The 22,605-nt window shown below is 30.4% G+C and overlaps 1 protein-coding gene and 2 non-coding genes across 4 annotated transcripts in view; 2 read left to right on the top strand and 1 right to left on the bottom strand.

Annotated features, from left to right (window-relative positions):
• The window catches only part of LOC135128590 (protein GDAP2 homolog), a 118,243-nt gene extending 102,573 nt beyond the window's left edge, over positions 1-15,670 (bottom strand). For both annotated transcript variants that reach the window (XM_064055499.1, XM_064055500.1), the window contains exon 1: positions 15,560-15,670. The gene's annotated coding sequence lies outside the window, so the exon portion shown is untranslated. The remainder of the gene's footprint in view (positions 1-15,559) is intronic.
• Positions 15,671-16,096: 426 nt separating this feature from the next.
• On the top strand, positions 16,097-16,169 carry Trnak-cuu (transfer RNA lysine (anticodon CUU)). The gene has a single exon. It is a non-coding gene; the product is annotated as a tRNA-Lys (tRNA).
• Positions 16,170-21,904: 5,735 nt separating this feature from the next.
• Trnak-cuu (transfer RNA lysine (anticodon CUU)) lies at positions 21,905-21,977 on the top strand. The gene has a single exon. It is a non-coding gene; the product is annotated as a tRNA-Lys (tRNA).
• Positions 21,978-22,605: the final 628 nt, after the last annotated feature.

Genomic DNA, 22,605 nt, shown 5'->3' with positions numbered 1-22,605 from the left:
GAAAAAACAAAAAAATGCAATAAAAATCTGAAAAATCGAATACAGTAAACCCTCGTTACTTCGAACTCGGTTAAGACAAACACCTCGTTATTACGAACTGGAAGAGAAGTCCCAAACAGTCCACTTATAAAACGAATGCAACTTTATTCGGTTTACACGAAATTCGGTTAATACGAAACTCGAACAACTTTTTCGGCCCCAAGTTATAATTCTCATATAAAATCACTCGGTTAACGCGAACAAAAAGTGCAAACTCTTTGCATCGTGCTCAAATACGATTTACTTTATCTTAGTGGGTATCTTAGTAAGCACAACGCAAAAGTATGTCTCTGTGTGGTTTACCGAGTTGTAATCAGTTCGTTCTTATTGTTCAATGTGCTAACGTCCAAAATGGCATAGCAAAAACCAAAACGGGGCCAAAAATCCATTAATATTAAAACGAAAATGCAAACTGCAGTAGCTAAAAGTTCACCATTCCAAAATCTACATAGTCCACCATTCTGAAAACCCGATCTCAAATAAAAAAAAAAATAGTGTTGGGATCATTTGCGTCAAATTTTTTCACAAAGTTGTTTAGGAAAATTGATCCATGAAATTTTATATGTATGTAGTACTAGTATTATTATGTTCAAAATTTGGTTATGTATTGTTAGAAATCTAATACGAAGAAAATTCAGCTTAAATAAGTTGTTTTTGTTATATTTGTGTTAAAATGTCAAAAAGTGATTTTCGGTTATGGCGAATTCGGTTAACACGAATTGGTCAAGATCATGGTCCCGACGGGTTCGTGTTAACGAGGGTTTACTGTAGTTCTAAAATCGAAAAATTATTAAACTCGAAAAATGAAAAATTGCAAAATTATATAACTCAGATCGAATAATTGCACAATTGTAAAATGCAAACATTATCAAGTTGAAATATCAAGAAATTGAAAAATCTGATAACTGTAAAACGAAGAATTGAAAAATCTAAAAATTTTGAAATGGAAAAAATCAGACGATCGAAAAATGAAATATCGAGAAATTGGAAAATCTGATAATTGAAAAATCAAAAATCGAAAATTGATTCATTAAAAACCGGATAATTGAGAAATCAAAAAAACCTAAAAAATATAGAATTGAACATTATAAAACCGAAAAATTGGCATAATGAAAAATTAGATCATTTTTATAAAACAGAAAAATTACAAAATTTAAAAATCAAAAAACTAAAAATACGAAAAATTGAAAATCGAAATTTTCAAAAATTAAAAATCAAAAAATTTGAAAATCGAAACGAAAAATTTTAAAGATGTTAAATCGAAAAATTGAAAAATTGGATACCTTTAGAAACGATTAACTGTAAAAAATAATTAAACTGAAAAATTAAAAACTTAAAATTAAAAATGCATCTTTGAACAATTAATAGTTAAAAAATTGAGAAATTGTGAAATTACGAAATTGAAGAATATAATTGTAGTATTAAACTGTCAAAAAAAAATGAAAAATCGAACTGAAAAATGAAAAATCGAAAGATTCCAAAAACGAAAAATTGAAAAATCGAAGAATTGGAAAATCTCATCATTGAAAAATCAAAAATTGAAAAACTGATTTATTAAGAACGGCAGAATTAGGAAATAGAAAAATTGTAAAAATATAAAACTGAAAAATCAAAAAAATGCTAAATTAAAAATCTGAAAAATCGTATACATAGTTCTAAAATTGCAAAATTATGAAATTGAAAATCAAAAATTTGAAAAACTGGAAATCAAAATTTTGAAATGTTTAAAAAACGAAAAATTTTAAAAACAAATATAAAACTGGAAATTAAGTAACTGTAAAATCAAAAATTGAAAAATCTAAAAATTTTGAAATCGAAAAAATTCTAAAATCCCAACATCAACAATCGAAAAATGAAATATCGAGAAATTGGAAAACCTGATAATTGAAAAATTAATTCATAAAAAACCAGACAAAGTGTAACCGAAAAATCAGAAACCGCAAAATTACAAAATTGAAAAATTGGTTAGACAGAACCTCCCTCATCCCTGGAGTACAATGCACCAAATTCAATTTTTTAAAAAAAATTATAACATTTAATTTAGCGGATTTTGTTTTTTTGTATAACCCCTATAAGTTAAAATACAGTTATATATGTAATCTTAAAGTAAATGTGTATGTTTCAAGCGCGAGTTTATTACAAAATTTGCTGATGACGTCAACATTTTTGCAAGGACACGTACATCAATTTGGATAGATGTAGTTCCTGATGACTCTTTCATTAATTTTTTTTGAGTCATCTGTATAAGCAATTCTTAAAAATATGAATGCAACGTTAAATCAGTAGTATAGACTGATTACACTTTTCACATTTTAGGTAGGATTTATTCGGCAAAATTTCGAGATGACCTCATCAATTTTTTGGGGGGATAATGAGATATATTTTGATTAACACACATAAACAACCAAAATTTCAGTTACATTCCAAGATAGAATTTTTTTGCCAAGAACTGCCACGTTTCAACAAAAAGACGCAACAAAAATCCAAGATAAAATAAAAATACTTACACTAGATGAAAACCATATTAGCCAAGTACATCCTCCGCAACCGCAGAGGTGACACGAAAAGTACAAATTCTTATTCAATTCTCAAAGTTCCAAAAGGTTATCTCTTTCGTCGTGGCTCAAAAAAACTTTTTGCACTCCGCCAGCCACAATCTATCCCCTGCCACCCGCAGCGCTATTACATTACCGCATTTACACAGGAACACCGATTGCCATCAGGAAAATGTGCTTGTGCCGCATTAAGTGATACCATCAAAATTTCTTCCACTTCTACACACTATATTAATCAACTCCCCTATCACAAAACAAACGTTCGAAAGAAAATTCAACGACCGTTGACCCGATCCGCCCCGGGATTCATTGACTTAAAACAAGTAAACAAGAAAATATCGCTCACCACAAAAATACTCGGATCGTGGACGCATCGAACAAGAACAGAAGTAATTCTGAAAGCGACGTTCATTACCATGCCGATAACACCATGACCTGTACGACCATTTATTAATGTTATCGAATACGCGAAATAAATCACGGGAATTTATTCGCTCGGAAATTAATATCTCAGCAATATATTCTTATTGGAGTACGAAGATATTTCCACTTTGCAAACAAATTGCCGGGAAAACGCTCAATGAAAAAGGAAAGGATCCACTGAATGGCTGAAGCTTGCAGGATTTAGGCATTTGAACCGAAACTAGGTCATTCCCAATGAAATTTCCTAACCCTCCTTCCAGCAATGACGTCTGCAACAGGGATGACGTCAACGTTGTCCTGTTGAATTCCTAGGAAAAAACCTTCGCTGTGTGTCCGGAATTATCGCCTCCAGCGACGGTTTATCTTAACCTATTGTCTTGAACGGAAAATTACTTCGTTTTCGTATGTTCCAATATAAATAAAAGATAATGAGATGGTATTTACTAAGCGATAGATCCTACAGTAATGAGTTATTTCTGCGTTTCATTTACTTCAATACATTCAAGGATATCAAGTTTTGATTATTGTTGTTAAATTGTAAATCGATTGGGAAATATAAACACGTACTCGTAACGATGCAGAAAAATACAGCTCTTTATACTGATGTAAAACACTATTAAATAGAACAACCACAAATGGTCTTTCTAAGCTTGCATCCATTATGTATTAAATAAATCGATTCACATTGCTATTAACTTTCAATATTTACAAGAAAGTATGCGATATAGTGGTAGTATGAGAAACATAACGAGCGCAGAGAGACGCTGCGAGCGACCTAACTTCGTGTCTGACACTATCATGCATTTCATTAATTCCATTAGTTTAGATGAACTTCTTGATGGATGATAATAACAACTATATTGTTCATTTATTCCATTATTGAAAAATTTAAGCTAATGTGTCAACATTTTATCTATGATCTTGACCATAAGCTAGATAGTTGAACGACTGATATCAAAAATCATTAATCATCAAAGTTACGATAAATAAATAGCAACAAGAGTGTAATTAATAGAAATTCGATACGAACAGCAAACAGTTGTTATAGCGGCAGTATATCACTGTATTTTTGTTTCGACAGTTTGTACACTCTAAAAAAAATGTGATCGAGTTCGTCAGTTTGAAGTCATAATTTTCCAAACATCGCTTACGCTAGTGAGTCCGCTGGAACGATGAAACTATCGATTTTCTCTATTATTCATCATTTATGTTTACATATGACAGTTACATGTCCATTACAACTTATTTCGGAACCGACAGTTGTTACAAAAAATTAAATATGGTGTGATAATATCATAGATTAATATAGATGCGACATACAGGCTGATTTTGCAAAACCACCCTTATTGACAGAGCGCGCTCAGGCCAATGTCGACTCTAAGGGTTCAGAAGCGATTTAGTGACAATTTTTGTGGTTGATTTCGATACACTGTATGATATTAACAGTGAAAAAAAAAATGAAAAATAAAAATAATCGAGAAATCTAATAATCGAAAATCGAAACCTCAAAAAATCGTAAAACCGAAACATCGAAAAATCGAAAAAATGTAAAATTCAAAAATCCAAAATTTAAAAACCGAATAACGAAAAATCGAAACTGCCAAAATTAAAAATCGGATAACTGAAAAATCGAAACATCGAAAAACTGGAAAATCGAAAAACCGAGAAATCGAAAAATCAAAACATCAAGAAACCGTGGAGTCGAAAAGTCGAACAATTGAGAAACCAAAATAGGCCAAAATCGAAAAATCGAAAGTTAAAACCTGAACAATTTATAAATTGAGAAATTGGCAATCAAAACATCGAAAAAGCGAAATCTCGATAAATCGAGAAACGAAAAAACTTAACAATTGAAAAATTGAAGAAGTAAAATCCAGAAGTCAAAAATAGCAAAGCCGAAGAATTGAAATATTGAAAAATCCTAAAACTGAAATATCTAAAAACTGAAAACTCGAAAAATCAAAAAAGTGAAGTCGAAAAATTGAAGAACTGAAGAACAGGAAAATCGAAACACTCGAAGGTCAAGAAATGGGAAAATCAAAACATCGATTAATTGAAAAGTCAAAAAATTGGGAGTTTATGAAAGTCAAATTTGAAGAATTAAAAAATCGAAAATTTGACAAAATGACAATTGAAAAACACAAAATCCAAAATGAAGAAGTCGAAAAATCAAAAGATTAAGAAATCGAAACCTTTGAAAAATTCAAATATCGAAGAACTGAACTGAAAAATCGAGAAATCGAAAAATTTTAAATTTTAAAAATTAAAAAATCTAAAATTTAAAAATCGAAAAATTGAGAAAGTAAAATATCGACAAATCGAAAAACCCAGGAGTAAAAAATCGAAAAGTCGAAGAATCGAAATATTGAAGAATCCCAAAACTGAGATATCGAAAAACTGAAAAATGGAAAACCTGAAAAATCCGAAAACTGAAATATCCAAAAACTGAAAACCTAAAAAGTCGAAAAATTGAGCAACCGAAAAATTCAAAAAGTGAAGTCGAAAAATCAAAACCTTAAAAAAACTAAAAAATGAAAAATGGAAAAATTAAAAAATTGAAGAACAGAAATATCGAGACCCTCGAAAGTCAAGAAATGGGAAAATCAAAACATCGATTAATTGAAAAATCAAAAAATTGGGAGTTTATGAAAGTCAAATTTGAAGAATTAAAAAATCGAAAATTTGACAAAATGACAATTGAAAAACACAAAATCCAAAATGAAGAAGTCGAAAAATCAAAAGATTAAGAAATCGAAACCTTTGAAAAATTCAAATATCGAAGAACTGAACTGAAAAATCGAGAGATCGAAGAATCGAAATATTGAAAAATCCCAAAACTGAGATATCGAAAAACTGAAAAATGGAAAACCTGAAAAATCCGAAAACTGAAATATCCAAAAACTGAGAACCTAAAAAGTCGAAAAATTGAGCAACCGAAAAATCCAAAAAATGAAGTCGAAAAATCGAAACCTTAAAAAAACTAAAAAATGAAAAATCGAAAAATTAAAAAATTGAAGAACAGGAATATCGAAACCCTCGAAAGTGAAGAAATGGGAAAATCAAAACATCGATTAATTGAAAAATCGAAAAGTTGACAGTTTAAATGTCAAATTTGAAAAATTGAAAAATGGAAAATTTGAAAACCGAATAACGAAAAATCGAAACTGCCAAAATTAAAAATCGGATAACTGAAAAATCGAAACGTCGAAAAACTGGAAAATCGAAAAACCGAGAAATCGAAAAATCGAAAGATCAAGAAACCGTGGAGTTGAACAGTCGAACAATTGAGAAACCGAAATCGGCCAAAATCGAAAAGTGGAAAGTTAAAAATTGAACAATTTATAAATTGAGAAATTGACAATCAAAATATCGAAAAATCCAAATCTCGATAAATCGAGAAATCAGAAAACTTAAAAATTCGAAAAATTGAGAGATTGAAAGACCAAAAGAACGAGAAATCGAAATGTGATGAAATCGAAAAATAGAGAAATCGACAAACAAAAAGTTGAAAAATTGGAAAAGCGGAAAAATCAAAAAACGAAAAGATAGAACACTGGAAAAACTGAGAAACCGAAATAGGCCAAAATAAAAAACCAGGAAGTCGACAAATTGAAAGATTAAGAAATATTGAAAAATTAAAATATCAAAAGATTGAAAAATCTAAAATTTAAAAATCCAAAAATTGAGAAAGAAATCGAAAAATCCAGAAGTCAAAAATAGAAAAGCCGAAGATTTGAAATATTGAAAAATCCTAAAACTGAAATATCTAAAAGCTGAAAAATCGAAAAATCAAAAAAATGAAGTCGCAAAATAGAAACATTAAAAAATCGAAAAACTGAAAAACCAAAGAACTGAAGAACAGGATTTCGATTTTCCTCGAAGGTCAAAAAATGGGAAAATGAAAAAATCGATTAATTTAAAAATCAAAAAAGTAAAAAGTCGACACATCGAAAAATCCAAAAATCAAAAATGGAAAAGTCGAAGAACAGAAATATTGAAAAATCCCAAAACTGAAATATCGAAAAACTGAAAAATGAAAGAAAAACTGACGTATTGAAAAACTGAAAAATTCCAAAACTGAAATATCCAAAAACTGAGAACCTAAAGAATCGAAAAATTGAAAAATCAAAAACCTGCAAAATCGTACGACCGAAAAATTAAATAATAAGTTAACTGAAAAATCCCAAAACTGAAATGTCCAAAAACGAGAAATTGAATGAAAAATGAAAAAAATGAAGTTGAAAAATCGAAACCTGAAAAAATAGAAAAATTGAAAAATCGAAACATTTAAAAATTGTAAAATTGAAGAGAAAAACTGAAAACCGAGAAATTAAAAAATTGAGAAATTGTAATTTGCTTAGAGTCGAAATTGGCCTGAGTGCGCTCTGGTCTGTAAATCAAATAAGTTCTCAGACGGCGAACTGTAATTCGTGTGACGTGAATTAAAGTGAAGGAAACAGTAAGCAAATTGTAATATTCTGGTAAATCTAGTGTCAACTTGTCGAAAGTAAAACGCGTCGTTAAAAATATTATGAAACTTATTTATTGTAGTTAATTTTATTCCTAGTTAGAAACAAACACTGTTGCCAACATAAGTCGAGGAGTCCTCAACCGTCATTTAATTTAAACTATGACGCTTCTCTATGTTCTCCGATAATATGGTGAATTACGAACTATCACAATAAACACATTATATTCCATACGAATCAATGAAAAAATAAAGGTCTGGAAGGCTTACGGAAAAAACGTATGTCTTGTGTATTAAAGACAAAAATAAAAATTGTACAACATGAGGTAAGTAGTACATTCAAATTTTAAACCAGTCTTGAAGCAACCTATTTTGTACATTATTATATGTATAGGTTAGGAATTCTGTATAAAATTTTTTGCTATATCTTTTCAGTCTCCTACAAGGTTTGCCACCGCAAGTATGAATAAAGGCCTCAGAAGAATTAAAAAAATTACAAAATATTCGGAGAAACGCTTAAACGTTTTTTGATTCCGAAAAGGAAATCCTACAGAATTCCAGAAATGTACATTTTGAGAACCACCAAGGAGACTACCAGTTGTTTATCGCGCTTGGTTACATTCCTTGTAACAAGATATTAGGTATAGCTGCATAAAAGAGCAGCAATGTACGAATTTATTGGAGTTTTAACTCCTTTCTTGTCGTATAATAGAACACGTATACGCCCCGGAATAGGATGTCGAGTTCCAGCTACGAGCTTGGGGTTGGTGTCGGTGTCGGTGTCGAGGTCACCGAGACCAGTCTGATATAAGGTAAGGTTTCAGAATTGTAGACTTGGAAATGACAATAATGTAGTTTCTAGATTTTCCGCCACATGCCTTTTCATATTCATGGCATATCTGAGAAGAGTGTTTTAAGCCCGTACCCACTGAGTACCTACATATTAATCGTACGATATTTTTTAGAGATTATTACATGAATGCTTGTATGTTATTAAGGCCAGCTGATTTTTAAGTTGTCTACCAACTTGAAGCAAAAGTGTATTATGTTCAAATGAACTAATGAAAGAAATAATTTTCCTTTTGAAGAAAAAATTAATGACTTGGTATACGTGTTTAATTTATATGTATAAATTGACAACGCAGAGTTAAAACTGCATCCGTGCGTCCCTGGGTCGACGCACTCTTTTTTTATTATTATTATTAATTCCATTGACTAACAGGCGCAGTGCCCAACTATAAGTCAACGTCAGCGGCGAAAAGAAGACTTGTAGTTCACAAAGGAAAAAAACAGCTATAACTACTGTTAGTGCCATAAAGCTAGAACTACAAATCGTTTTAATCATCACAGGATAATTATAAGTCAATGTTAGCGACCGAGACAAGACTTGCAGTTCGCAGAAGAAGAAAACAGCTACAATTACTGTTAAAGCCATAAAGCTAGAACTACAAATCATTTTACTCATCATAGGATGATATTTGCTGTGACTCCCGATAGTGAAGATTTCAGAGGGCCCAACACCGAACCCTGTGGAACCCCCGAGAGTTGTTCAAATGGTTCTGACTTAAAACCACAATATTGTACATAGAGTGATCTACCACTGCGATATGACGCAAAAAGTCTGCCTAAATTAGAGAATTTAAAAAAATTCGGAATACTCCTAGTGTTTTGTTTTTGAAAGAGTTTGAGGTATCTTGAGAGACCCTAGTGTCCTTTTTTAAAGAACATGAAAATACCCTGAGGTTCTTCTTTATACTTTTGAAATTATTAGGAAACATCTCGAGGACCCTTGGTGTTTTTTTTTTCTGAAAGATTTTGAAAGATTCTTGGGGCCTCTAGCATCGTTTTTTAAAGAATGTAAGAGAATTTTCGAAAATCCTTGTGTTTTATTTTTGAAAGTTTCAAAGAATCTTGGAGGCTCCTGAAGTCTTCTTGAAGACATGGAAAGAATCTCTGGTGTTTTATTTTTGAAATAATCTGAAAGAATCTTGGGGGTGATTTGTATCTTTTTTGAAAGAATGTAAAGAAATCTTGAAAGCGCTTGGTGTCTTTTTTAAAGAATATGAAGAAAACCTTGGAAGCTCCTAGCGTTTCACGTTTAATAGAACTTAATACTGGATTTTTTTAATAATAAAAAAATATTCTAAAGTCCTTGGTATTTTTCTTTAAGATTATAAAAGAATCTTAGGGACCCTATTGTCTTTTCTTTTGAGGATATAAAAGACTCTTCTGGGCCTGTGTTTTAATTTTGAAAGAATTTGGCAAATCTCGGACCAAATCTTAGGGGCCCCTGGTGTCTTTTTTAATGTGAACGAATATTAGGGGTCTTTGTATATCGTTTTAGAATTTTAAATAATGTCATCTGCAAAAGTCTTTTTTAAGGAACTTAAAAGAATTTGACGGACTCGTGTTTTATTTTTAAAAAATTTTGAAATGAATTTCGGGGCCCTTGGCGTTGTTTTTGAAAAAATTTAAAAACGTCTTTGTTTAAAAGAATTTGAAAGAATCTTAGAAAAACCTAGTGTTTCATTTTTGAGCCTGTGGCTCCTTTTGACGTATTTTTTTTGACAATATGAAAGGCTCTTCTTCATGCTTCATTTTTGAAAAATTTTGAAAAATTCTTTGGGACCTCTACTTGCTTTTCTTTGAAATGTGAAAATTTTCAAGGCTCCTTGGGTTTTGTTTTTAAAAAAGTTTCAAAGAATGTTGAGGGTCCCGGGTGTTTTATTGATTTTTTAAACAATTTGAAAAAATATCCTGCTGTTTTTTTTTCTTAAGAATTTGTAGTATCTTGAGAGTCCCTAGTGCCTTCTTTTTTTCAAGATTATCAAAAGATCATGGGGCTCCTGGTATCTTTCTTTAAGATTTTGAAAAAAACTTAGAGGCTCCCACTGTCTTTTTTTTGAGAATTTGAAACACTTCTGAGCCTCTTGTGTTTTGATTCTGAATAAATTCGAAAGGATCTTCAGGCGCTTATTTTTGAAAGAATTTAAAAAGAATTTCGGGATTCCCTGATATTGTGTTTTATAAAAGATTTTGGAAGAATCTTGGGGACCTCTTTGTGTATTGTTTTGTCTTTTTTAAGAAAATCGAAGGAATCTTGCGGACCCCAAATTTTTGAAAAAATTTGAATAGAATTTCGGGACCCCTGGCACTGTTTATTTATTAATATTTAAAAGAATCTTGGGGGTGTCTTTTTTTTAAAGAATATGAAAAAATCTCAGAAACACCTGGTGTTTCTTGTTCGAGAGAATTTGAAAAAGATCTCGGGGACCCTGGCTTTTTGTATTTTAAACAATATGAAAGAATCTTGGAAGTTCCTAGTGTTTCATTTTTGCGAGAATTTAGAAAAATCTCAGGGACTCTTGGTGTCTTGAAAGAGTTTCAAGTATCTGGCTGATGTTTTTTTTTAAGATTTTGAAGAATGTTAGAAGCCCCAATTGTCTTTTTTTTTGAGAAGATGAAAGACTTTTCTGGGCCTATGTTTTATTTTTGAAAGAATTTGGCAAAATCTCGGAACGAATCTTGGGGGTCTCTGGTGTCTTTTTTTAATGTGAATGAATATGAGGGGGTCTTTGTATATTGTTTTTGAAAGAGCTTTAAACAAAGTCATCCGCAAATGTCTTTTTTAAGGAACTTATAAGAATTTGACGGACTCGTTTTATTTTAAAAAAATTTTAAAATGAATTTCGAGACCGCTGCCGTTGTTTTTGAAAATAATTAAAAAGAATATGGGAATCCCTAGTGTTTTGTTTTTGAAAAAGTTTAAGGTATCTTGAGTGTCCTTTTTTCAGAGAACGTGAAAAGACCCTGAAGCTCCTTTTTATGTCTTTCTTGACAATACTAAAAACCTTTGAAAGAATCTTAGAAAAACCTGGTGTTTCATTTTTGAGAAAATTTAAAAAAATTTGGAAGACTCCTAGTGTTTTGTTTTTGAAAAAGTTTAAGGTATCTTGAGTGTCCTTTTTTCAGAGAACGTGAAAAGACCCTGAAGCTCGCTCCTTTTTATGTCTTTCTTGACAATACGAAAAGTTCTTCTGGAGCCCTTGAATTTTTACTCCTGAATCAATTTGCAACAATCTTAGAGGTCCTTTGTTGTCCCATTTTTGAAAGATTTTGAAAAATTCTTTGGAAACTTTCGTCGCTTTTATTTAAACATGTGAAAGTTTTTAGGGCTCCTTGTGTTTTGTTTTTAAAAAAGTTTCAAAGAACCTTGCGGGTCCCTGGTGGTTTATTCATTTTTGATAAAATTAAAAAAAAAAAGTATGGAGACTCCTGCCTTTTTTTTTTTTGAAAGGGTTTCTAGGATCTTCAGTCCCTAGTGTCTTCTTTTTTTGAACAATATCAAAAGATCCTGGGGTTCCCGGTATTTTGCTTTAAGATTTTGATTTTTGTGCTTTGCATCTGAATAAATTTGAGAGAATCTTGAGGGTCCTGGTGCTTTATTTTTGAAAAAACTTAAAAGAATATCGGGAACTCCTGCTATTGTTCTAAGCTCCAAATGTTTTTTTTTAAGGGAATCAAAGGAACCTTGCGAACCCCTTGTTTTATATTTTAAAAAATTTGAAAAGAATTTCGTGATCCTGAATACTTCTTTGAAAAAATTTAAAAGAATCTTAGGGATACTCGGCTTTTTTTTTGTAAGAATATTAAAAAATCTCAGAAGCACCTGGTGCTTCATTTTGGAAAGAATTTGAAAAAAACTCGAAGACTTCTGGTATTTTGTTTTTGAAAAAGTTTAAGGTATCTTGAGTGTCCTTTTTTCAGAGAACGTGAAAAGACCCTGAGGCTCCTTTTTATGTCTTTCTTGACAATACGAAAAGTTCTTCTGGACCCCTTGAATTTTTACTCCTGAATAAATTTGAAACAATCTTAGAGGTCCATTGTTGCCCCATTTTTGAAAGATTTTGAAAAATTCTTTGCAACCTTTGGTCGCTTTTATTTAAACATGTGAAAGTTTTTAGGGCTCCTTGTGTTTTGTTTTTAAAAAAGTTTCAAAGAATCTTGCGGGTCCCTGGTGGTTTATTCATTTTTGATAAAATTTGAAAAAAAAAGTATGGAGACTCCTGCCGTTTTTTTCTTTTTTTGAAAGGGTTTCTAGGATCTTCAGTCCAACAATATCAAAAGATCCTGGGGTTCCCGGTATTTTGCTTTAAGATTTTGATTTTTGTGCTTTGCATCTGAATAAATTTGAGAGAATCTTGAGGGTCCTGGTGCTTTATTTTTGAAAAAACTTAAAAAGAATATCGGGAACTCCTGCTATTGTTCTAAGCTCCAAATGTCTTTTTTTAAAGAAATCAAAGGAACCTTGCGAACCCCTTGTTTTATTTTTTTTTAAATTTGAAAAGAATTTCGGGATCCGAAGTACTTTTTTGAAAAAATTTAAAAGAATCTTGGAGATACTCGGCGTTTTTTTTTTTTTGTAGGAACATTAAAAAATCTCAAAAGCACCTGGTGCTTCATTTTGGAAAGGATTTGAAAAAAACTCGAAGACTTCTGGTATTTTGTTTTTGAAAGAGTTTGAGGTATCTTGAAAAACCTAGTGTCGAATAAATTTGAAACAATCTGGTCCCTTGGTGCCTCATTTTTGAAAGATTTTGAAAACTTCTTTGGAAACTTTCGTTGCTTTTATTTAAAGATGTGAAAGTTTTCAAGGCTCCTTGTGTTTTTTGAAAAAATGTTGGGGTCTCCTGCTGTTTTTTTTTTTTGAAGGAGTTTGTAGGATCTTGGGCGTGCTTTGTGCCTTCTTTTTTTCAAGAATATCAAAAGATCATCGGGCTCCTGGTATTTTTCTTTAAAATTTTGAAAGAAACTTGGGGGCTCCTACTGTCTTTTTTTGAGAATTAGAAACACTTCTGAACCTCTTGTGTTTTGCTTCTGAATAAACTTGAAAGAACTTTGAAGGCTCTGGTGCTTCATTTTAGGAAAAATTTAAAAAGAATATCGGAATCCCTGGTATTATGTTTTTAAAAGATTTTGAAAGAATCTTGGGGGCCTTTTTGTGTATCGTTTTTGAACAGTTTTAAAGAATCTTGTAAGCCCCAAATATCTTTTTTTAAGAAAATTGAAGGAATCTTGTTGACCTCTCACCCCAAGAATATGAAAGAATCTTAAAAGCACCTGGTGTTTCATTTTGAAAAGAATGAAAAAAAACTGGGAGAGTTCTGGTGTTGTTTAAAAAGAGCTTCGTAAGAGATTCTAGTGCCTTTTTTTGAAGAACATGAAAAGACCCTGAGGGTCCTGATGTATTTTTTTAAGATTTAGAAAGAAACTTGGAAGCTCTTTGTATCTTCTTTTGGTATATAAAAGACTCTTCCGGGCCCCTTGAATTTTACTCCTGAATAAGTTTTCAAAAATCTTGGCGGCCCTTGGTGCTTCATATTTGAAAGATTTTGACACATTTTTGGGGCCTTTCGTGTCTATTTTTAAAGGAAGTCAGAGAATTTTCGTTTCAAAGAATCTTGAATTTTTTAAGAAACTGAAAAAATCTTGCGGGTCCCTGGTGTTTCATTTTCGAAAGAATTTCAAAAAGATCTCGGGGACCCTAAAAAATATGGAAAAATCTTGGAAGCTCCTAGTGTTTCATTTTTGAAAGAGTTTGGAAAAATCTCAGGGACTCTTCCTTGGTGTCTTGAAAGAGTTTCAAGTATCTCGCTGAAACTCCTGGTGTTTTTTTTTAAGATTTTAGAAGAATGTAAGAGGCCCCTATTGTCTTTCTTTTTAAAGAATTCGAAAATATCTCCAAGATCTTTGGTGTTTTGTTTTGAAAAGATTTTAAAAGATTTTCGAGAGCCTCTGATGTCTTTTTTTATGTAAAAGACTCTTCGGGGCTCCTTGTGTACCGTATTTGAAAGAATTTCAAAGAATTTTGGAGGCACCCAATGTCTTTTTTAAAAAAAATTAAAGAATCTCGAGGACAATTGGTGTGTTTTTTAAAAAGAATATGAAACCACCAAAAGATTCTTGGTGTTTTGTTTTGAAAGAGATTAAAGTATCTCGAGGGTCACTAGTGTATTTTTTAAAGAATATGAAAGATTATTCTGGTCCCCTTGACTTTTACTCCTGGATAAGATTGAAAGTGTGCCATTGGTTTTTATTTTTTGAAAGAATCAATAAACCAATTTTTGGAGAACGTTAATATCAAAATTGATACTTTCAAATTTCAAAATAATCGGATTAGCGTCGTTTGGTTTAATAAAAGGTAACAATGTTAATAATGGATTTGAGAGAAATAATCGCGCCGGACAAACTTTCGCGCCAATTTTAATATTCCAATCACTCTCAATTCGTTTATTTTTATTTGCCTGCCAATAACCTGTGAAGTCTGTTAAACCGGTAACCAATATAATATGGAGTACACTAATCCGGAACGGATTATCGCAATTGTGAGTCACTACGAGATACGAAGAGAAATTCTTGGGCAAACCTGACGCAAAATTTTGTCGTAGCAATCCCGTAAGCCACTTCAGCTTCTACTTTTTTTTAACTATTATTAGATTATGACCAAGTTCATGGCTGTTCCTTTTTTTTCTAAATTGGCAGCACAGCGTAACCATAACCAACCTTGAATTTAAATTAGTCATCCACTCTTTAAGAACAATATTATTCTCGAGTGCGCTATTATAAAACAATGCCAAAATAATTTTTGTGTAGTTTTCCGGAAGCTACGACAAAGTTGAAAATTCCAACCGTGGGAGAAATTTAATAAAAGACATACGTGAGACTTCCTGCATTGTTAGTGCAGTTCATGTAAACAATAATAACCTGTACTACATAAGAGTAATGCTAATGAACTGTAATAACACGGTATGAAACACAACTATGTTCTAGCATACATATAAACAATAGCACTACAACAACTGCATCAGCAGCCATAAACATAACCAACAAATGTCACTTGTGCTACGTGTTGCCATAAAAATTTGCATTTTTTTCAAAATTATCGCTACACTTGTCGAAAAGGGAAATCTTAGAAGCAAGGACAAGGTCAGTCGGAGTGGCACCAACAGAGACTGGAATAAATTGACTGGGGCGAATTTAGCCAAGGAGATGATAGATCTAGAGCATCACTTACCGTTTATATTGATGTTTTCACAGAATTTTACAGTTTTCATACAAAACCATTACACTTCCCACACGAAACAACACCTACACAAACTGTCAAACCAATGACGTTTTTACGGAAATCCCCTCCAACTTACGGTGGTCTTCGTTTGTTGTTGTGCGCATCTGACATTTGAATTTCTAATGGCAATGTAGGGGAATGGGAGGTGCTGCCATCGAGCGAGAGATGCTTGAACTTTGTACAGATCGCTGCCAATTTCGAAAAGTTTGTGCTAAAAATGAGTATTAGAAGTATATGAATTGATTGTTTTGTTTTCATTTGAGTAACTTTAAGAATTCAGCACTCTCTGCCACATCAGAAAAAATACTACAAGATATTTTATTTGTATTTGGTCGGCGCCTCTGTGTAACTGTTTCACTCCACATAAATTTCAAAAATAGTACTTAATTGTAAAAAAAAGCTAGATATTTATAAATATAAATACATATAAAACTATTTTTGTTCTTAGGGTCCACCTAGCCCGCGTTATCTCATCGTTGGTCATCAGCCCGGCTAGCTCAGTCGGTAGAGCATGAGACTCTTAATCTCAGGGTCGTGGGTTCGAGCCCCACGTTGGGCGCTCTTTTTTTTTAATCCAAACTCTACTCTACATACATTATTTTTTATATGTTCATAAAAGTTGATACCCTATTGGGTCAATATAGTGCTCGAAGAATCACCGTTTAAGCTTTTGTAAAATCTACATTTGAGAAAAAAATCTATTTGTTCATAAACGCCTCCACAAGAATTGATATCATCTTACAATTTGGTTTATTGTTAAAAATTAACATAGTCCTGAACTTGTGGTTTATTAATCCGTTTTAAATTTTTATCCTAGACGTGGAGACTTTTTGAAAAAAATCTAAATTGTAGGATTTTCGTTTTCTCATATTTCGAATTTTCAATTTTTTGGCTTTCCGATTTCTCAGTTTTTTCAAATTTTTTCGATTTTACAATTTTTCGATACCTCGTTTTTTTTTATTGTCCGGTTTTTCGATTTTCAAATTCTTCGTTTTTTAAATTTAAAATTTCGCGTTTAAAATTTTTCGATTATTCAGTTTTTCCAATTTTTCGATTTTTCAACTTATTGAGATTTTTCAAAATGTATTTTTTCGATTTCTTGATTTTGCGCTATTTCGATTTTTCTATTTTTAGATTTCTCGTTTTTTCATTTTTCGACCAATCGACTTTTTGGTTTTTCGACCTTTTGATGTTTCGATTTCACACTGTTTCAATTCTCCAGTTGTTCGATGTTTCGAATTGTCGATTTTTCAATTTTTTGTTTTCCTAAATTTTACATTTTTCGATTTTTTAATTTTTCTATAATACATTTTTTGTTTTTAATTTTGCCATATTCCAATTTTTCGATTTTTCATTGTTTCCATTTTTGGCGTTTCTGAATTTCAAATTTTTCGATTTTTTATTTTTGGATACATATTTTGATTCACTCATTCCTCGGTTTCTCGACTTTTAGATTTCTCGATTTTTCAATTTTCAGATTTTCAATTCTTCGGTTTTTCGATTTTTCAATTTTTCGATGTCTCGGTTTTTTTGATGGTTCAGTTTTAAGATCCTTCAATTCCTTCTTCTTTTTTAACTCCTGTTTTTTTTTATATTTTTATTTTTTGATTTCTTACTCTTTGGATTTTTCGATTTTTCGATTTCTCGTTTTTTTTTTGATTTTCCAGTTTTTCAATTTTCCAATTTTTGTTTTTTGAATTTTTAATTTTTTTTTATTTTTCAACTTTTCCGTTTTTAAATTTTCGATTATTCAATTTTTCCAATTTTTCGATTTTTCGACTTGCCGAAATTTCAAAGTTTCGATTTTTCAAAATTTCATTTTCTCGATTTCTCGATTTTGTGCTCTATCGATTTTTCTATTTTTCAGTTTTACCATTTTGCAATTTTTTTTATAACACAATTTTTTAATTTTACGATATTCCAATTTTTCGATTTTTGTATATTTCCATTCTTGACGTTTCTAAATTTCAAATTTTTCGATTTTTTGATTTTTCCATTATTCGTTTTCTTGATTTCTGGATTTTTCGACATTTTTCAGTTTTTCCAGTTTTTCAATTTTTGAATTTTTCGATAAATCGGTCTTTTCCGTTCTCGGACGTTTCCGTTTTCGGATTTTTCAGTTTTTAAAATCCTTCAATTTTTCTTCCATTTTTCAATTTTTCAACTCTTAAATTTTTTTGATTTCTTAAATTTTAGATTTTTTGATTTTTCGATTTCTGGTTAATTTTTTGATTTTCCAATTGTTCGATGTTTCGAATTTTCCATTTCTCGATTTGTGGATTTTTCGGCATTTTGACTTTTCCAATTTCTCGATTTTTCCATTTTTCGATTTTTTAAATTTCAGGTTTCTCGATTTCTTGATTTTTTTTTATTTTTCAAATTTTCGATTTTCAATTTTGGAACACTTTCCATTTTTCCATTTCCAGAATTTTCAATTTTTCGATATTCTAATTTTAGATTTTTCGGTTTGTCGATTTCGAGACTGCTCGACGCCTCAGTTTTACGGTTTTTCAACTTTCCTATTTTTCGAATTTTTTAATTCTAGTTTCTCTATTTTGCAATTTTTTCAATTTTCAACTTCGATTTTTTTATTTTAGAATTTTCGAGTTTAAAATTTTGTTTTTGTTGTTATTTCGTTTTTTCTGTATTTCGATTCTTGGATTATTCGATTTTTTGATATCTCGATTTCCGAATTTTTTATTTTTCGATTTTTCCATTTTTTATTTTGAGATTTTGGAATTTCAGTAATATCTAATTCATCGAATTTTCAGTTCTTCGACTTTTCGAATTTTCAATTAGTTTCTTTTTCGATTTTTCGATTTATCAGTTTTTCAATTCTTTGATTTTTCAAATTTTCGATTCTTGGTTTTTTGAATTTCCGATTTTTCAATTTTTTCGTTCTTTAGTTTTTATTTTTGTACTACATATTTTACTTTTCGACTTTTTGATTTCTCGAGTTTCGGACTTTTCAATTTTATTACTTTTTCATCACATAAAATTTTTCATTCCATTCTCCAGTTTTTCGATTTTCAATTTTTTCCTTTTTGAATTTTTGATTTTTCAATTTTGGTTTTTTAGTTTTTGGAATTCATCAAATTTTCAGTTCTTCGATTTTAAAAATTTTCAATTTGTTTCCTTTTCGATTTCTCGATTTTTCAGTTTTTAAGTTTATGCATTTTTCAAATTTTTGATTTTTGATTTTTTGAATTTTCAATTTTTCAATTTTTCCGTTCTTCAGTTTTTAGAATTCAATTATTTGTCTTTTCGATTTTTGGATTTCTCGAGTTTTAAATTTTCGATAGTCGAATTTTCAGTGTCTCCACTTTTTGATTTTTCGAACTTTCGATTGTTCAATTTTTTCGTTCTTCCGTTTTCGGACTTTTCAATTTTATTACTTTTCCATTACTCAAATTTTTAATTCCATTCTTCAGTTTTTCAATTTTTCAATTTTTTACTTTTCGAATTTTTGATTTTTCGGTTTTTGGAATTTCGGTTCTTATTAGATTTTGGAATTTCAGGAATATTTGATTTATCAAATTTTCAATTTTTCAATTTTCAAATTTTCAATTTGTTTCCATTTCAATTTCCCGATTTTTTAGTTTTTCAATTTATGCATTTTTCAAGTTTTCGATTTTTGATTTTTTGTATCTAAGATTTTCTAATTTTACTGTTCTTCAATTTTTAGAATTTTCAATTATTTTAAATTTCGATTTTTTGATTTCGCGAGTCTTCGATTTTCGATACTGAATTTTCAGTGTATCCACTTTTCGGTTTTTGATTTTTCGAATTTTTGGTTTTTCTAAGTTTCGATTTTTCATTTTTTTCATTCTCCAGTTTTCGACCTTTTCAATTGTATTACTTTTTCACCACTCAAAATTTTTAATTCCATTCTCCAGTATTTCGATTTTTCAATTTTTTACTTTTTGAATTTTTGATTTTTCGAATTTGAATTTTTAGATTTTGAAATTCACCAAATTTCAATTCTTCGATTTTCGAATTTTCAGTTTGTTTCCTTTTCGATTTCTCGATTTTTCAGTTTTTGAGTTATGCATTTTTCAAATTTTCAATTTTTTTTTTGAATTTTCGATTTTTCAATTTTTCCGTTGTCAGTTTTTAGACTTTTCAATTATTTTACGTTTCGATTTTTTGATTTCGCGAATTTTCGGTTATCGATTCTCGAATTTTCAGTCCCTCCGCTTTTTGATTTTTTGATTTTTGATTTTTCGCATTTTCGATTGTTCAATTTTTTCTTTCTCCGTTTTCGGACCTTTCAATCTTATTACTTTTGCATTACTCAAATTTTTATTAATCCCATTCTTCAGTTTTTCAATTTTTCAATTTTTTACTTTTCGGTTTTTGGAATTTCGATTCTTAGATTTTGGAATTTCAGGAATATTTGATTCATTGAATTTTCAATTCTTCGATTTTCGAATTTTCAATTTGTTTCCTTTTCGATTTCTCGATTTTCCCGTTTTTCAATTTATGCTTTTTTCAAATTTTTGATTTTTGATTTTTTGAATTTTCGATTTTTCAATTTTTCTGTTCTTCAGTTTTTAGACTTTTCAATTATTTTACGTTTCGATTTTTTGATTTCGAGAATTTTCGATTATCGATACTCGAATTTTCAGTGTCTCCGCTTTTCGTTTTTCATTTTTCGGACTTTTCAATTTTATTACTTTTCTATTACTCGAATTTTAATTCAATTCTTCAGTTTTTCGATTTTTCAATTTGTTTGCTTTTCGATTTCTCGATTTTTCAGTTTTTCAATTCTTTGAATTTTTGAATTCCGTTCCTCAGTTTTTTCAACTATTTTACTTTTCGATTTTTTGATTTCGCGAGTTTTCGGTTTTCGATACTCGAATTTTCAATGTATCCACTTTTCGATTTTTCAATTTTTGATTTTTCGAATTTTGGTTTTTTCATTTTTTCCATTCTGATTTTCTTATTTTTTCGATTTTCGAACTTCCAATTTTTCGATATTTCGATTTTTCGATTTTTGGAATTTCCCATTTTCCGATTTTCATTTTTTCAGAGTTGTCATTTACGCCACTGGTTTTTACACGTACTTTATAGAGGTAAAACACAAAAATCGCAAAATCAAATTTTGTAATTTTTCAAAGAAGCGGGATTTATTGGGCTTTATTCAAGGAAGGGCGGGGGAAGTTCTTTAATATCTCGTCCTTGGACTTATAACCATTCAAACTTTTTTGATTTTTTTTGAAAATCTAAAGTTTGACATAAAAATTGAATTATGATTATTTTAAAAATCTATATTGTGCAATTACCTGCTACAATTTACAGTTATTTATTCTCACTCAACTCAAATTCTATCGTTTTGCCTTATTTTGAAATATTTTAACGACTGTGTGGTTTCTGTAAATAACTTCTTAATATTACTTAAAATGGGATTTTCAATTTTTGATTTTTCATAATCTCCGGTACCAAATTTTTCACGTTTTTCCGGGCACTACCCAAAATTACAGAAATTATTTTCTTTTGTTAATTTCGACATTGACAAGTTTTTAACGTTTTGTCTTCCAAAACTCAGACCATTTTTCCCACAATCGCCAAAAAAATGAGCAAATTTTGAGATATTTTCGAAATTTGAGTTTAAGCTCCAATATTTCCAAAACCAGTTGTATCAACTTAGGATTATTATCTTTCTAATAAACGCATGACTTCGGTGTAGACAGGAATTTATTCATAATTTTTGGCCACCCAGTTTTTTCACAGTTATTAGATTTATTGTAAATTTTAGTGTAATTTCGCCAGCTTAATTTTTTATTTTTTATTATTTTCTGCACCTAAAATTGGAAAGATCAGAGTTGAGATTCATTATCACTGAAAACTCAATACCAGGACTTTTTTTTTAAATTAATCTTGTATGAAAGTGCAAAACGACTAAAATAGTAAGTGCTGCCATCTATGTCGGCGAACCTAAAGTGTATACAGATCGCACTGTAATTTAAAACAGGTTTATTCTGTCGATGAGTAGATGTCATACACAGTTTTGTCTCTAGAATAATATTGTTTTTTTTCCTACAAATTGAGTAATGGTAACTACACAATAATAAACGGAAATATTTTAGGAACTCGTTCAAAGTGGAAAACAGTTAACATTTTTTCAATACTAATCATTGGAATGGTTTGAAGGTGTATGTGAAAAACATGTGTCGTCAATATTTTAACTATATTTAAATTTCAAAAGTAATAGTTATAAACAAATAAAAAAAATATTTTTTAATTTGTTGTAGGTCAACGAAGTCATCATGTTTGTGTCCAGACGAAACACAAGCCCGGCTAGCTCAGTCGGTAGAGCATGAGACTCTTAATCTCAGGGTCGTGGGTTCGAGCCCCACGTTGGGCGCACTTTTTTTTTTATTATATCTCTCTTCCTATTTCGTACGTTCTTTATTAATTCGTAGTATTACACAGAGTCTCTATTTTTTTAAAGTACAAGCATGGCCGACTAGTATAAAGATTATGGCCTGTCCAAAGGAATGCCAAAGGTACCATACGTGCTGCCATCTTTAATAATTCAAAAACGACAAAAGAATTATTAACACTTTTTGAAAGGCACAAAGGCATTCATACCGAAACAAACGACCATTACACGTTTTGAAGTCCCATAATGTCAAGTCAAATTAAAATTTTGCTAAATTATTAAGTGTAATTATTAATAGATGGCAACACGTATCGTACCTCTTGGACAGGCCATAATCTTTATACTAGTCGGCCATGGTACAAGTATACAACGTATTGTAATGATGTATAATTGTTAAAAAAAATCCAAGTCCTAGAAGTAGAACCTGAAGTTTTAATATTTAACAAACATCATTGGAAACGATGAAATTACCCATGTATGATTAAAATATAAGTAATTATTAGAAAATAAAAAGAGGTCAGTATTGATTATCTATATTGTACATTTAAAATTCAGGAGATGATGCTGACTCACTTTAGTTAGTCAATCGACGGAAAAATTCTTGTCCAAA

This window comes from Zophobas morio, unplaced genomic scaffold, assembly GCF_036711695.1.
Source record: "Zophobas morio isolate AGI-343-1 ecotype UQ-CSIRO unplaced genomic scaffold, CSIRO_AGI_Zmor_V1 ptg000014l, whole genome shotgun sequence".
Lineage (NCBI taxonomy): Eukaryota > Metazoa > Arthropoda > Insecta > Coleoptera > Tenebrionidae > Zophobas > Zophobas morio.
The sequence above is the reverse complement of the archived record's forward strand: the minus strand, read 5'-3'. Positions and strand labels throughout refer to the sequence as shown.